Genomic DNA, 15,030 nt, shown 5'->3' on the forward strand with positions numbered 1-15,030 from the left:
CTAGTGTTCTCAACTCAAGGGCCTCTGATCTACGGGAGACTCCTTTCTAGCTCATTGACTTATGTAATAATATGATGCATTACTTTATACAAACTTAATCCATTTTTAATATGTATATACACATCTCTTACATTAATCTTGTTTTGCTTATTCTTTTTATTTATAGGTAACTTTAATTTGTCTTTTGGGGGGGATCACATGTGACCCCTAGTTCTGGCTGTTTGTGGTCTGCTCATCTACTACTGCCCCCTGTGTTGGTGCGATTCACTCTAATGCATGATTACTTTTACATGCATGTGGAGTATACTGCTGCGACACACTTTATTCGAGCAAATACCCAGTATGTACCTGGCAGATACCTGGAATGCGCCGCTCCTCACCTCTGACAAGCCCCGTTGCGTTTGCCTTCCCAGCCATGGTTCATGCCTGGCTGACGGGCGGCTGATCTGTTAAATGATAATGATTAGGATTTAATAGGCTGCAATGCTTCACGTGTCTAACAGATGGCATAAATTCATGAATTGTAATGCAGTATATATATATATATATATATATATATATATATATATATATATATATATATATATATATATATATATATACTGTGCAGTATTGCAGCCAGCGGGAATAAAATGCTTCAATCCCTGCCTGGAAAATAACGCAATGCACTCGGGCAGAAAACAGTCACAAACCTCAATACACCCGGGTATACCCGAATTCGTGGGACTAGCCGAGCTCGAATAAAGTGTGTCGCCAGTGTATCATCCCTCCGATTGGAGCTTCAACAGGCATGAAACCCTATGATAGGACTCTTCGTGTCCACTGCGGATGCGCAGTGAACATCGTTGCTGAAAGTATGGATTCCACTCTGTGTGCATAGTGCGCATGCGCGCGCAACTCACAGCTGATTTCGGCAGCTCGCAATTACTGGAGAGGATCGGCATCACGGGCCCTTCAGCAGAAGCCCCCAGCTAATGTGAATGTTATGATTGCACTCGTAGCGCAGATGGATGACGTTACTTTACCTTCATAACAGCTCTGACTTGGGCAGTTCCTCACAGACACCCCTAGCACTTGACAGGAATAGGACTACTGAGTTTCCATACAAATTGTCTGTGGTTTGCATTTTTTGCTTTCATATTCTCCATCCTGTTTCTTTTGGGTCTTTTTTTTGCCATAATACCAAGTATACTGGTTTTTCATTGTCTTTTAGTATCTGTATTTACTACCTGTGTGGGGGTTGATTAGTCTCTCTTTGGGACCCAACGTTGTTTCTGTGGGTCTTGGGGACAGGGAAGTACCCCTCTGTTCCATTGGAGCGAGGGGGAACGGCCCTGACGAAGGGGTGTTCCCTGAAATATTGCCCCCCTGCTGCTTCCCCACCATTGTACCCACCTGTGTGTTGTCTTGTCCCTTTACTGTATTTTGTTCATTTACCCCATTACTCACCCCCTCCCCCCTCACTCATTCCTCCTATTTGCCTATTATATTTTGTTTATTGCTTTATACCTTTATTTCATGTAGGGTATGCAGTTCTGTTATTGGGTGTTCGTGTTATTTATTAAAGCACAATTTTTTTTGGCAATATCCCGTTCACTATGCCAGGCACCCTGCATTGTTTCTGTTTTTTAGTGAGTGCTGTTTATCATTTTCTTGTTCTAATGAATTGATTAACTTTGACAGTTTAAAAGACATTGTATTGGACTACCCCTTACACTCAGATCCTGAAGATCAGATAAAGATTGTAGTAGTAGTCCTGCCTGGGATTGTCCAAAATAAACAGTACTGGCTGATATTGATGCGCCCTCCACAGAAAACACAAAAGTGTGTATACATATACAGCTAGGCACTTTGATATCACATGAACAAGTCAGATACACATCTACAAACTCTGTAAAAAGCCTTTACTGAACAAGGACACTACTGCAGAGGGAAAAAAGACAGAATAATGGAACGTGCTACACAAATACCCAGACACAAGCTCTTACAGCACGAGGACAAACTCTGAATGGTCACCAGAAATAGAAAAGCCCAGATGAATCCCAGCAGCTCTGTGCGCACAGGCTCCGGGGACACAGAGGGAGGGGGCGGTGGGCACCTAGGTCATTCTTATGTAGCCATGCATTTAAATGGTCTGCAGTTCTCTCCTGCTGGCAGCAAAACCTGGTAAGTTACAGGAATGTCAGCAGTAATCATGGAGGTTTGCCCTCACACCCTGGTGAGGTGCCCTATGTATGGATGGGAGTGGCAACATGCTCTGAGTCCACAGTTAGTGACATCAGAGATGTGCCTGCCTCCTGAGGTATATAAGGCACAGCACTGCCCAAAGGTAATGTTGATGCTGCGATGTGTAGTGCGAAGCAGTAAGTTCTGAGAGAGAGTTATGAGGATGGCGGTGGAATCCATGTGCCCACTAGTGCAGTAACTAGTGGCACTGTTCTATATCCAGTCTTGGTTTGGGATGGGAAGGGAGCGATCAGATCAGGAACACATCATGTAAATAAAGAAAACATAAAAACAATAATTGTGCAGTATATTCATGCAGTGAGGACTAGATGAGAGTCTTGGCTCTTTGGGATTTCCTACTTACAGCAATGCTAGAAATATAACGCAGTGCTCTGACTCAGTCAGGAAGTATGGAGATGGTTGCTATTTCTCTTGGTGTATAGTGGCCCAGATAGATTCTCGTGCAGAGGAACTATTTCAGCAGTGATGGTACTCAAATCCCAATGTAGTACATGCAATGGAAAAACAGAACAGCCCAATGGTCTAGGTTGCAAAACAAATATTTTATCTCTGGTAAAGAAATAGGAGATGTACTCACAATAAGTACAAATAAATTGTACATATAATGGTTTCTTTCGGCGACAATGTGCCAATCTAAGCGGTAATGCTTCTCACACTCCTCCTGTACCTCCAGCCTCGCCGCCGGTGGTGGCGTCTGACGTCACTTCCGACTCACGGGTGACCGCATCCGGTGGTACTGGATGGCGACGCGCTGGGAGAGGATCTGTGTTAGAGCTCGAGCGTCCGGCGTCTTCTTCTCTAAGCAGCTGCAGCACTTTGTTGGCTCTACGCGTTTCACTGTTGAACATACAGCTTCCTCAGGAGCATAATGACGTCCCATATGGGTGTTACATATTTATATGGTATCACTTAATTGGCTGCGCATTGGCAATTTGTTATTCACCTATTAACACATCCTTAACCCACAGGTTCGCCTCTAAACAGGCACATACTCTGTGGTCCAAAAAATTTGCACATATTAAGTTTGACACACTATAAACAAACAGAATATAACATGGTTACAAGTACAGTTACATAAATGAACAGGGTATACATTATATACAAGACATTGCATGCACAGTTAAAGAAAATATATATTATGGGCGTATGAAACAGTTACAGACCAGATTAAAATGTGAGAGCCTTAGATTTGAAAGAACTTAAACTGGTGGTGGATGTGAGAGTCTCTGGTAGGTTATTCCAGTTTTGGGGTGCACGGTAAGAGAAGGAGGAACGGCCGGATACTTTGTTGTGCCTTGGGACCATCAGTCTTTTGGAGTCAGATCTCAGATAAGTGTTGCATGTGGAAAGGGTGAGGAGCTTATTCAGATAGCTGGGTAGCTTGCCCATAAAGAATTTAAAGGCAAGACAGGAAAAGTGAAAGGAAAGGTTTGGAAAGGATATTCCAGTAAATCAGTATCTTGCATGGTCAGCGGCTGGAGCCAGTGTGTGATCTGCTGCCCAATGGAGTTGGCAAAAACAAGAATCCAGCTTCAGGGAACTGGTGAATATAAATCCAAGTCTAAATCATCTCACTTTGTGCTATTTTACCACTACCTTATGCTTTTGAGCATTTCTCAGGATATCACTATCAGTACTGGCGCTAATAGGTTTTAACTAGAATTTGTTTTCAATAAAATGCATTTGTTTTCATTTTAGTGGAGCAGAGTGCATCATAGGGGGGTCTTTTCTCTCCTCTTTACACCCAAAACATAAACACGACGTAAAAGAGAGGACTGAAGATACGCAACCGAACACCTCGACGACTGTGTGTTTAGATGACGAATCTGATATTTAGAGTTGGGGTGGCACCGAATACATTTTTGCGGGCTTGTAAGGAAGTCTATCACAGCGTTTATCATTGTATAGTCTCAAAATCGCATATCCGCACAGGCAATAGGGCTCGATTGCTGGCCCCCTCCTCCTCACCCTCCTGCTCCGTGTCAGTGTCGGGGTTTGAAGCTGGCGCCATTTCCTCCGCCACGCTACCCGATCCTGCTCCGCCAAAGTAATCCGACATCCGCCAATTTTTGCTTCTTTTGGCTTGCTGGTTTTTTCGGGGCCACCCTGCAGGTTTATCCAGTGCTTCTTAGCTTTTTTAGTAATTTTTCTTTATTTTTGGGGTGTTTTTGACAATCTTTACTGTGAGCGCGGCACGGAGCTAACTGCTTAGACTAACATACCCGTGGCCGTCGTGCATCCACTAAACACTTTTTATACATTGTTTTAATAATGTATTATATTTTTGATTTTCTTTCCTATAGTTTGAGGCAGCATTTATTTGACGCTATATACAGGTCTAGCAATGCTATGTGGAAAGCATGTAGCCTCTGGGGCGTCTTTATATAAAACTGAATGCAAATACTTTTTTACTTTTAAGACGCATGTGTACATGAATAAAACTGATTGCTTTTATGTCATACAGAACAAACCAAGTCGGCTACGGAAAACGGTGAAAGCGCGTGAAAGCGCGTGCAAGCGGTCGGCCAAACCACTTTCAACAAAACGTGAACTGCAAATAACGACAACTCAAAAACGGGGCATGTACTGTAGTATATTGTGTCGCGGTTATATTTAAAACTAGCATTATAGGCCAATTTGATAATTATTTAAAACATTATAGATTAACGTTGTAATTCTTTATCTAATTTGGATGAGAGCGCTTTAATTCAGTTTTTATAGCATCACAATGGGTCATGCAGCCACAATAATTATATTTATATAAAATTATAAAAACAATAGGGTTAAATAATTATTTTTTATAGGTTCAAGATTATCCCACATGCCCCACAGCCTGAAAAGGTAGGTGAGTACATCGTGTCATTGAGATATTCAAAAGAAGAAGCTATAATAGTAGTATTATGTCAGGGCGATGTAGTAAATGTAGCCTGTTCTTGTGTAGTACTGCCCTAACACCTCTAGATGGCAGGATTTTAGTCTATTAATGAAATGTTCTGACAATTTTTTTTGTTTGTTTTTATTTAGCATCAAAGAAGGACATAAGACACTAGACGTATCCCTGACAAAAGTGCCCCAGTACACAGCAAAGAACGCCCTTCGCCTACATCGAAAGTCATACGGCAAACCGCGACCCGCAACAACCGTTACAGTTACAATCAAATCACCACCAGCTACAACGTTTAACACCCCAACTGTACAGGACGATATCGTTTCTCGTGCCACAGAAGGTGTCAGCATAAACGCCGTAAATGTATCAGGCCGGCAACAAGACACGTTGGAAACAATACTACGTAGAATTGTAAATGACCCTGATGCACAGATGCCAAGTAAAAGACGAAGGGGTCCTTTTACAGGACATTATCAATATCACAAACAATGATTATGTGTCACATATATGGACGTCGGTTAATTGTACGCCGATTAATGGTAATGATAAACCACATTTATGGGGCTGGTTCAACAGTCACTATGGTTTTTGGCTAGATTTAAATCTGCTTATAGAACAGGTGCTAAGCGTCTTGAAAACCTTGATATTTGTGAAGGATCATGAACGCGATTTAGATCGCTTGAAAGCATTGTTATTAAGACTTAACCGTTCAAGTGAGAAATTTCTCAAGGGTGTAATGCTACTAAAGGGGCCGTTAAGTGCCAACACCCAAAACATAAACACTACGTAATAGAGAGGACTGACTATACACAACCGAACGCCTCGACGACTGTTTAGATGACCAATCTGATATTGAGAGTTGGGGTGGCACCGAAAACATTTTTGGGGGGGCTTGTAAGGAAGTCTACCACAGCGTTCATACAAGAACTGCATGCTCTTAGGTGGGAGCCTAATGGCGCACGCAAATTGTGTATGGGTCACGCGCTCAAACTAAAACGTGACTAACGCCTGTATTTAGCACAGGGGTCCAATTACTAACCGCCTCATGACTATATATGGTGGGTCAGGGCTTAGATCACCAACCAGGAGTAAACAGAAACACGCAAAGCGACCAACATACAAACTATGTTGTAGACACCAATACAGAACTCACACAACAAAGCACATTAATAACCGTTAGTACATGTGAATTATCTGCCTCCGTTATGAGCCCCAACATAATTGCTGACGAACCCACTCAGAAGGATGTACACAGTCGTTATTCTCTGTACACCCAGAGGCGCCAATACATGAAATTATTGTTGAAAGACCTTAACTGCCTGTTGAAAATAGTGTTGAAATACATACACCAGCGGTAATACAGCACCCTACTGAGGCGGTGGGTCATGTATTTTTGGAACGTGTAGCGCAGTACCAAAGAACGCGACAGAATTTTAATGCAGTGGAACTTTTCCAATTTGTAAATCTAGACAGAATACCATCTTCTCAGTGGCATTACAGGCCATGCACAATGCTATACAGTGTACATTGAATAGAATATTGCCAGGCATAGACCCCCATAATCTGGTACAATTACGCCTGGACGGCAGCACCTTATATAGAGCTTTATACTCTATTAGACGGTCTAAGGACACCTTAAAGTCGACACATTTTTGGAACATGCGGCAAATATGTTACAAAGCAAAGCTGAGGTTCTTGGTGAAAGTAGTTTAAAACTGGTGGTCAAAATTGTTAGGAACAGAGGGTGTGGTGAGATGCATTTTAGGCGCATTAATTCAACACCTTACACTGTCATCGTATCCACAAAAAGATGATTCCTCTTGGACTTAAATAATGACAGTAATAGTGTGTGTGGCAGCCAGGTCTGTGTGTCCTGTTAGAAAAGCGAGATACTGCTGACGCTTTGTTACTGGAGAAAGTACGTTTCATGCATAGCACTCTGGGTATTCCTGATAACCGCCTAGTCAGTTTTAGCGACACTCGATTTTGATAAACACTTGAATGTAATCATTAAAGTGTTGTACAACAATCGTGGTGCAAAGAGCGAGTTTTATTTATATACCATGAAGATTCCCATTACTATGGAGTAAAATAAGCGCGTTCAATTACTTTTGCCCTTTGTCACACACCATTCGAACAAAAAAATATAATTCATGCCGCTATTTTTGCCGTTCTTGCCACATACAGAATTGTGTTGGTCGCAGCAGACATGCCTAGGTAACCTATGTGTCGGGCATTTTGTCGTTCACAGGAGTGTTTGAGTAAACACAAGAAACTAACCCAACAGGGTAAAATAGATTGTAAACAAGCAATACTGCAACAAATGCGGTCGCTACAGAGCTGACGATCATGAGGATTGTAAAATGTTACAGTGTAGTCTTTAATGCTTACATCGACATGTGACGGGTTATGCTTACATCGACACGTGACGGGCACCTATGTTACATGTGACAATACATGCCACACGACGCCACTGGCAAGTACATTTTTTATGCCTGAGTGCATGCAGGGGACAGGCATACACATACCAAATTACGTCTACACCATGCCATTAAACGATGGTAAAGAGGACCCCTTAAAAAGTAATACCCGCCAGTTAGACGGCGCTGAGGGACGGGAGTTCCAGGGGTCAGACTGTCTGGCTGATTTTGTAAAAAATATTCATAGCCCGCTCCTTCAGGGGTTACACATTCATCGCCCATAATGCCGGACGTTACGATTCCTATTTTGTGGTGCAACAGCTGCATAACGGGAAGATAAAAATAGATTTACTAGCGCAAGGCGGTAAATTATTGTGTGTAATAGTGCAAGATCTGGATATCAGATGTAGCGACTCTTTAAACTTCCTCCCCATGAAGCTCAGCAAGTTGCCACAGGCCCTGGGGTTTACAGGCAGCAAAGGACATTTCCCACACACTGTACAGAATCAAAATTACAGCGGTTCTATGCCCTCTGTAGAACATTACGGCACTCTGTACATGATGCCTGACTATTAAAAACTGTGTCCATGGCCTGGTATGAGAACAAACACCGATTTCAACTTTCAGGTTGAGCTTTAAAGCTATTGCATTGAGGAAATAATTTTTTTAAAGAAATCTTATACTGTATCTGTTTTAGAAACAGGCGTCAGAAATTACACAGAAAAGCGTGATTATACACAGTGAGTCTCGGCCTTCTGAAACAATTGTCTATAATGTGGACCCCTTTCAACTGACACTCGCCTCTGTGTGCATGGCCATGTTTCAGCTCAAATTTATACCAAAAAATACCATCGCCATTGTACCCACTGACAATTACATCACAAACAAACGTTTCCCTACACCCGCCACACAGTGGCTATTGTATGTGTCTTACAAGGAGAATGTAGTCATACAACACACTTTAAGGGGCGGTGAAAAGAAGGTGGGAAACTATTTTCTGGATGGTTATGCGATTACTGGTGTTCAAACAGGCTTTGAATTCAACGGCTGTTTTTACCACGGCTGTGCCATATGTTACAATGAAAAAGAAACAAACACTGTTACATCTCTTACATATGGTCGATTGTACCACAAACCCACCATCAAAACAAACTTTATAAAAATAAATAAATTAAAAAAAACACGTGGCTATGCAGTTAGTGAGCATTGGGAGCACGAGTGGAGAAACATGGTAGAGACAGATACGGATCTACAGGCATTTCTTCTTAAAAGGGACTTTACACGCTATTAAGCTGTACCACAAAGTGGCGCCCGGTGAGACTATGCATTACTATGATTTTACCAGTCTGTATCCTTTTTTCAACAAAAGGAACATGTATCCCACAGGTCACCCGGAGATCATAGAGAATTTTGCCTCTTTACAGGTTCTTTGGGGTTCTAAAGTAAAAAGTCTATCCACCTAGAGACGTATTTTTCCCCATCCTTCCTGTTAAAATGAACGGCAAACTCATGTTTCCGCTATGCCGCACATGCGCCATCACCAACCATACAATGCATTGCGGTCATACGGATGAGGATCGTGCGCTGACAGGTACGTGGGGTACTGTTGAAATTCAGGCAGCGCTGAAGAAAGGTACCGATTGTGTAACATTTTTGAAATTTGGCACTTTGAACAAGGTACAGACAAATTGTTTGCTAAATACATTAGGGTGCACCTCAGGGACAAACAGGAGGCCTCAGGCTACCCCCCCAGTTGGTGCACAGATGGCAAAAAATAAAATTACATCAGCACGTATTATTCAAAAAGAGGGTATTCATTTACGCGCAGACAAAATAGCCATTAACCCCGCAAAAAGACACATTTCTAAACAGTTTCTAAATTCTTTGTGCGGTAAATTCGGACAAGAGACTAAATCAACAAAACACAAGTATTGTAACAGACCCCGATGCTTTTTGGTTACGCATTTTAACCACAATACGATGTGTTGTCTTTAGACTCCATACATGGCACTGCCAGGGTTAGGTGGGAGTATACCAATGACTGTCACACTTTAGCACGTAATCTCAACATTTGTATTGCTTGTTTTACTACAGTCTACTACTGCTCTCCTGGGAACCCACATTTCACCTTCTCCTGCACTCCGACAACGCTGCTGCTTCTCTCCAGGGAACCCCCAGGACACCTTCTCCTGCACTCCACGTTGCCGCTTCTCTCCAGGGAACCCCTATCTCATCCGCTCCAGCACCCATCCACTCAGATGTCCACAGCACCCCATGCACAGATCCAGCTCGATAGACCGCATGCTGAATGGGTTAAGTGTCGATATCCCTGAAAACTCTATGCTGGTAAGATAGATCTTTTAGAGACCATGCTAAAAATAGATCAACGGATGGAGCAGATGGATAAGCAGCTGGATAAGCAGCTGGAGAAGATGGATAAGCGCATGAAGATAGACTGACATAGCGGGGATACATAATTTGCTTGGAGTTCCTGCCTCTGTATGTCGGCCGCAGGAGCAGGAGGGTGGCATGGATGGGATGGATGTGACCTTCAACCTTCCATCACCAAGCGCACCCCCTCCATCAGAATAATGTGTTCATGTATGCCGTTGACGAGGATGACATGACACCGTCAAGACCACGCCAAGAGACAACACATACAAGGTGACTAGGACAGGAGGAAAGCATCCTCCCAGACCACCTACCCTCGCCCACTGCCACAAGCACACCCGCTCCCAGAATCCCATCCACACACGCTTGCATTGAGACGGTGCCCAACATCTTGTGCGACCTGTCCCAGCAACTCAGTGAGAAGTATAGGTTTGCAAGTGGTGGTATAGCCCAGAAACATGTCATGTACATTTCCAAGCACCACATGAGCTACGAGTTGTACTTACAGTGGGCCCACAAAGTCAATTACGAAGGGAATCGCGTCAAAAAGGCTCTTTCTGAAAATTTAAGAAAGACTCGTGGAGGAATTGTGGTGCTATCATTCCATTACAGATCATTTAATGAAAATCGAGACTCCATAAATGGCATTTTGCGGCATACAATTGCATCGTCCCTGGAAGGACAGACTGATGGGGTTCGAATTCGCTGCGCGATTGTTCAAATGTTGATTCATTTTTGACTTGCTGTACTCCAATAAAAAATAATGTTGATTGTTTTAAATTGTATTAATAAATAAATAAATGTTTTGACTTACTCCACCAAAAAAAAAAAAAAAAAAGTTGATTGTTTTAAATTGTTTCATTGTCTCCTTTTATAACAAAATACAGTGTTTCTAGAACAAACTACTGTACAGTAAGTAATGGTTGTTTCATTAATGTACAGTAGTAAACACAAGAATTTTGCGTTTCAACAAGGTTCCATGAGGCATACTGTACAGTACTGTACACATGCGCATTACATCAAAACAGTATTAAAACAATACATACTGTACGGGTATAGAATACACACACTAATACATGTAGAATACAGTAAGTGCACACTATTTTTGGGGTTTGTTATAAAATACAGTATGTAAAGAAGTATTGTATACTGTATGAAAAAAAAAAACAGCTTACTGTTTCAGGTTTTCTATAAAGCACAGTTATTCTATCCTAATCCATAAAAATGCCACTGCCACTAGATTGTTGCCTCCAGTACGTGGATTTTTAAATCAGATTCAGCAATGTGCAAGCATCGTTACAAAAAAACATTATTCATCAAAATCCCTACATTTGCCGTTCTCCGCCTGATGGACAAAGTTTCTTGAGGAAAAATAAAAGTATTACTGTAATAATTGGTTCAAATTAGTCAGTCCCCTAAAGAAGTTCCCACAGTCAGTCCCAACAATAATTTTCTCGGGGGGCGTCTCTTGCTAACATACACGCATGCGCCTAGATGTGATGACACGCATATGCGTTTAACAAAAGGTCCCAATGAGACATACAGTAGGCGCATGCGCCTAGCTGTCCACCAATTGTTTAGTATCTACTGTAGAAGCTGCTCAGCCAATGATGTTGCTGGACTACATTTTCGCGAATTGTGACTAGAAGAACGAAATAACAATAAGCAAAGCGATTACAAGAGAATCGCTTGACTATGCATTGATATTACTTAAAAAAAAGAATAAAATACGGCAGCCGTACTAACCATAGACTTTGCCAATCGGTTGGTGCCGAGCCACTGCCACCAGTCCCGTATTCTTGATTATACACGTAGTTGACAGGTGACAGAGGGCCTGCTACACCTATAGTTGACTGCTGATGAAGCTGGAAATCGCTTTGGTACATGCAAGCTTGCTGGTATCGGTACGTGAAATCCTGCTCAGGCTGCAGGTATCCAGGCGGGGACAGACAGCAAGGGTTGCCGGTCAGCATAATTTCACTGACGGTCAGACCGTTATTGGAAGCCGGTGCATGCGCATTGCTTGCCTGGGACTGACTATTCTTAGTTGGTTTTACCATGACCTTTCGCCTTTTGAAGTCTCCATGATCAAAGATACTGGAAAAATCTGGCGCAACACACCAATACCGTCCTCTAACTCCGGGTGCGGGATCAATACGAAGAACACGGATCGATAAATAACATTTTCCTTATTGCATACTTCCACACACTAGCATCTGGTGAAAATTTGTAAAAATCATAATTTTTGAAAAAATATTGATAAATTTGACCAACTGTGGCCATCTTATCTACTGCATTAATTGCAGACCATATTAAATAACGTATGCTTATGTCTGGCTTTTTTAACACTGCACTGCAGTGGTGTACTCATCTCGGAAATCTCTGGACAATAGAACACCAGACACTGCATTGAGTTTTTAATATGAAACGCCTACATTGATACAGTATTGTCACTTCTCCAGTACCAAGGTCAATTCACAATGGACCACTGGAACACCTGCAAGTCCACACATTACTAAAGCACACGTACAGTACTGTTAGTGTACACATTAGAATTCATTACAATTCATGAATATCTGCCACCTGGCGGATATGCGAAGAATTGCACCAAATTAAATCCGAACCATTATCATTAAACAGATCAAGTGTCGGTGACGGCCATCATGAATGCAGCATTCATGTGGCATGAATGTGGTCAAGCGCATGGCATTCTGAAAAAGTCACCGGAAAATAACCGAGAAGTGTTAAAATAAAAGCGGCCGCGATTGTATGTATGTCTAACTACAGCATTTTGTGCAAGCTTCCAGAGATGTCTCTACCATGACATTGACTCTCGTTAGCAAAACAGGTGACTGGAATCCTCCTCTGGGTGACTGAGGGGAACCGACTAGTGAGCTACCGACTGGCACACACATTACAGAATTTGTTTCTGCCGGGCCCAAGATATACTGTTACAAGCTTACCACTGGCAAAACGTGTCTAAAAGTTAAGTACAGTATAACACTGAACACTGAATTGATTAATTTTGACAGTTTAAAAGACATTGTATTGGACTACCCCTTACACTCAGATCCTGAAGATGAGATAAAGATTGTGGTACGCCTGCCTTGGATTGTCCAAAATAAACAGTACTGGCCGATATTGATGGGTCCTCTACAGAAAACACAAAAGTGTGTATACATATACAGCTAGGCACTTTGATATCACATGAACAAGTCAGATACACATCTACAAACTCTGTAAAAAGCTTTTACTGAACAAGGACACTACTGCAGAGGGAAAAAAAGGCAGAACAATGGAACGTGCTACACAAATACCCAGACACAAGCTCTTACAGTACGAGGACAAGCTCTGAATGGTCACCAGAAATAGAAAAGCCCAGATGAATCCCGCCAGCTCTGTGCGCACAGGCTCCCGGGACAGGGAGGGAGGGGGCAGTGGGCACCTATGTCATTCTTATTCATAGTCAGGACGAAAACAAAAACATCACAACATAACACACCTGAGAGACAGACTGGCAGCTTTGTCTTCACCACTCCCTCTGACTGGCCCTCTCCAACATATAGGAGATAGGGGGCTGTACAATTGCGGATAAAAACGTGTGCCTAGCAGAGGGGGAGCTTTTTATGTACGTCTTCAAGTTCAGAGCGTCTTCAAGCCCTATTGTGGGACTTTCCATTGCTTCTAATCCATTATAAGTAGGAATCTACTATGGATTGTACAAAAGGGGTTGGATCCCCTATGATGGGACTTGCATTCAACAACACCCTTGTTTGGTGTACAAGTGTTTGGAAAGGATATTCCAGTAAATCAGTTTCTTGCAGGGTCAGCAGCTGGAGCCAGTGTGTGATCTGCTGCCCAATGGAGTTGGCAAAAACCAGAATCCAGCTTCAAGGAACTGGTGAATATAAATCCAAGTCTAAAACATACAAGAATTCTCTGAACTGTCTGTTAAAATCCACTGTAAAGAGGGATTAAGGGGCATCAATAGGGGGATTGAAACCACGTTCTTTAGGGTAACCAATCTTTGAATTTTACTTCTTGACGTATGATTTTCTGACAAGGTATCTTCATTGCAAACCCAATGATAGCAGCTTGGGTATTAACCAGCTGTTTGCTGGAGGCACGTCTGGGATTGCATCATGGATATCAATCAACCCTATCGATGGGATTGGAGGAGTCAGTGGCATTCTGGATGGTGTGACAAGTTATGCAGTTGGAGGCTGGAGAGTGTTTACAAGAGGTCTCACTTCTACCCTGCTCTGGGCATCCCCTGCCAATGCTGCTACATTTGCCATAGTCACTCTTTTCCTTATGTACAGGAGAGCAGTTATGAATGAACGTGAGGCAGGGCCATCGATACAGCCTACAAGTGTCATTTTATTGTGTTTATCGGAAGAGTATATAACTTTAAGTGGAGGCATATTTTTAATTTAAAAAATATATATATATATGACGGCAATGAATGCAACGCCACTGGTTGTGATTTACACCCCAGCACTGGAAACCCTCAAAAGATATTCTTAAACTCCAACCAAGACGACAAGCTGAAACCGTTTTCCTTCAACATCACTTTCATACAAACCGTGTCCTAATCTCTCCAGTCTAATCAGAAACCAATCCCCCCGGAGAGAAAGACAAGACCACAAAAGACCATATCCTTACAACTCCCAAATGCAAAACAGGAACTAGCCCCCAGCCTACTTCAAACTGTTAAGAATAATGATACTTTGCTAAGCCAAAAACCCAACGTATTTTTTTTTTAAATGCAGTAGATGTAAAGTGTTACAGTATGTTAGAGGGGGGAAAAAAAAAAAAAAAAAAAAAAAAGATTGCTTGGAATCCCACACAACGAAATACACTTTTAAAGTTACATTTTATAAACTGTAAAAGCACTATAGCCTGGGACCCCCTCGTCAGTTTGTCCCCTTACCATCCGATAGCGGGGAGAGTGCGGGGGCGACCAGGTAGCCGGAGGCTCCCTTCACAGTAGCACCCGAGGTGGCGGTGGCCATATTGGCACACTTTGCGCATGCACAGAGCCACGGCCATTACAGCAATAAATCCGCAGGTGTACTATAAGTC

General features: G+C 42.4%; 1 pseudogene; it reads left to right on the forward strand.

Moving 5' to 3' along the window:
• The first annotated feature begins 13,579 nt into the window (after positions 1-13,579).
• Positions 13,580-14,540, forward strand: LOC142488076 (mitochondrial basic amino acids transporter-like; annotated as a pseudogene).
• Positions 14,541-15,030: the final 490 nt, after the last annotated feature.

The sequence above is a fragment of the Ascaphus truei genome, chromosome 2 (assembly GCF_040206685.1).
Source record: "Ascaphus truei isolate aAscTru1 chromosome 2, aAscTru1.hap1, whole genome shotgun sequence".
Classification (NCBI taxonomy): Eukaryota; Metazoa; Chordata; class Amphibia; order Anura; family Ascaphidae; genus Ascaphus; species Ascaphus truei.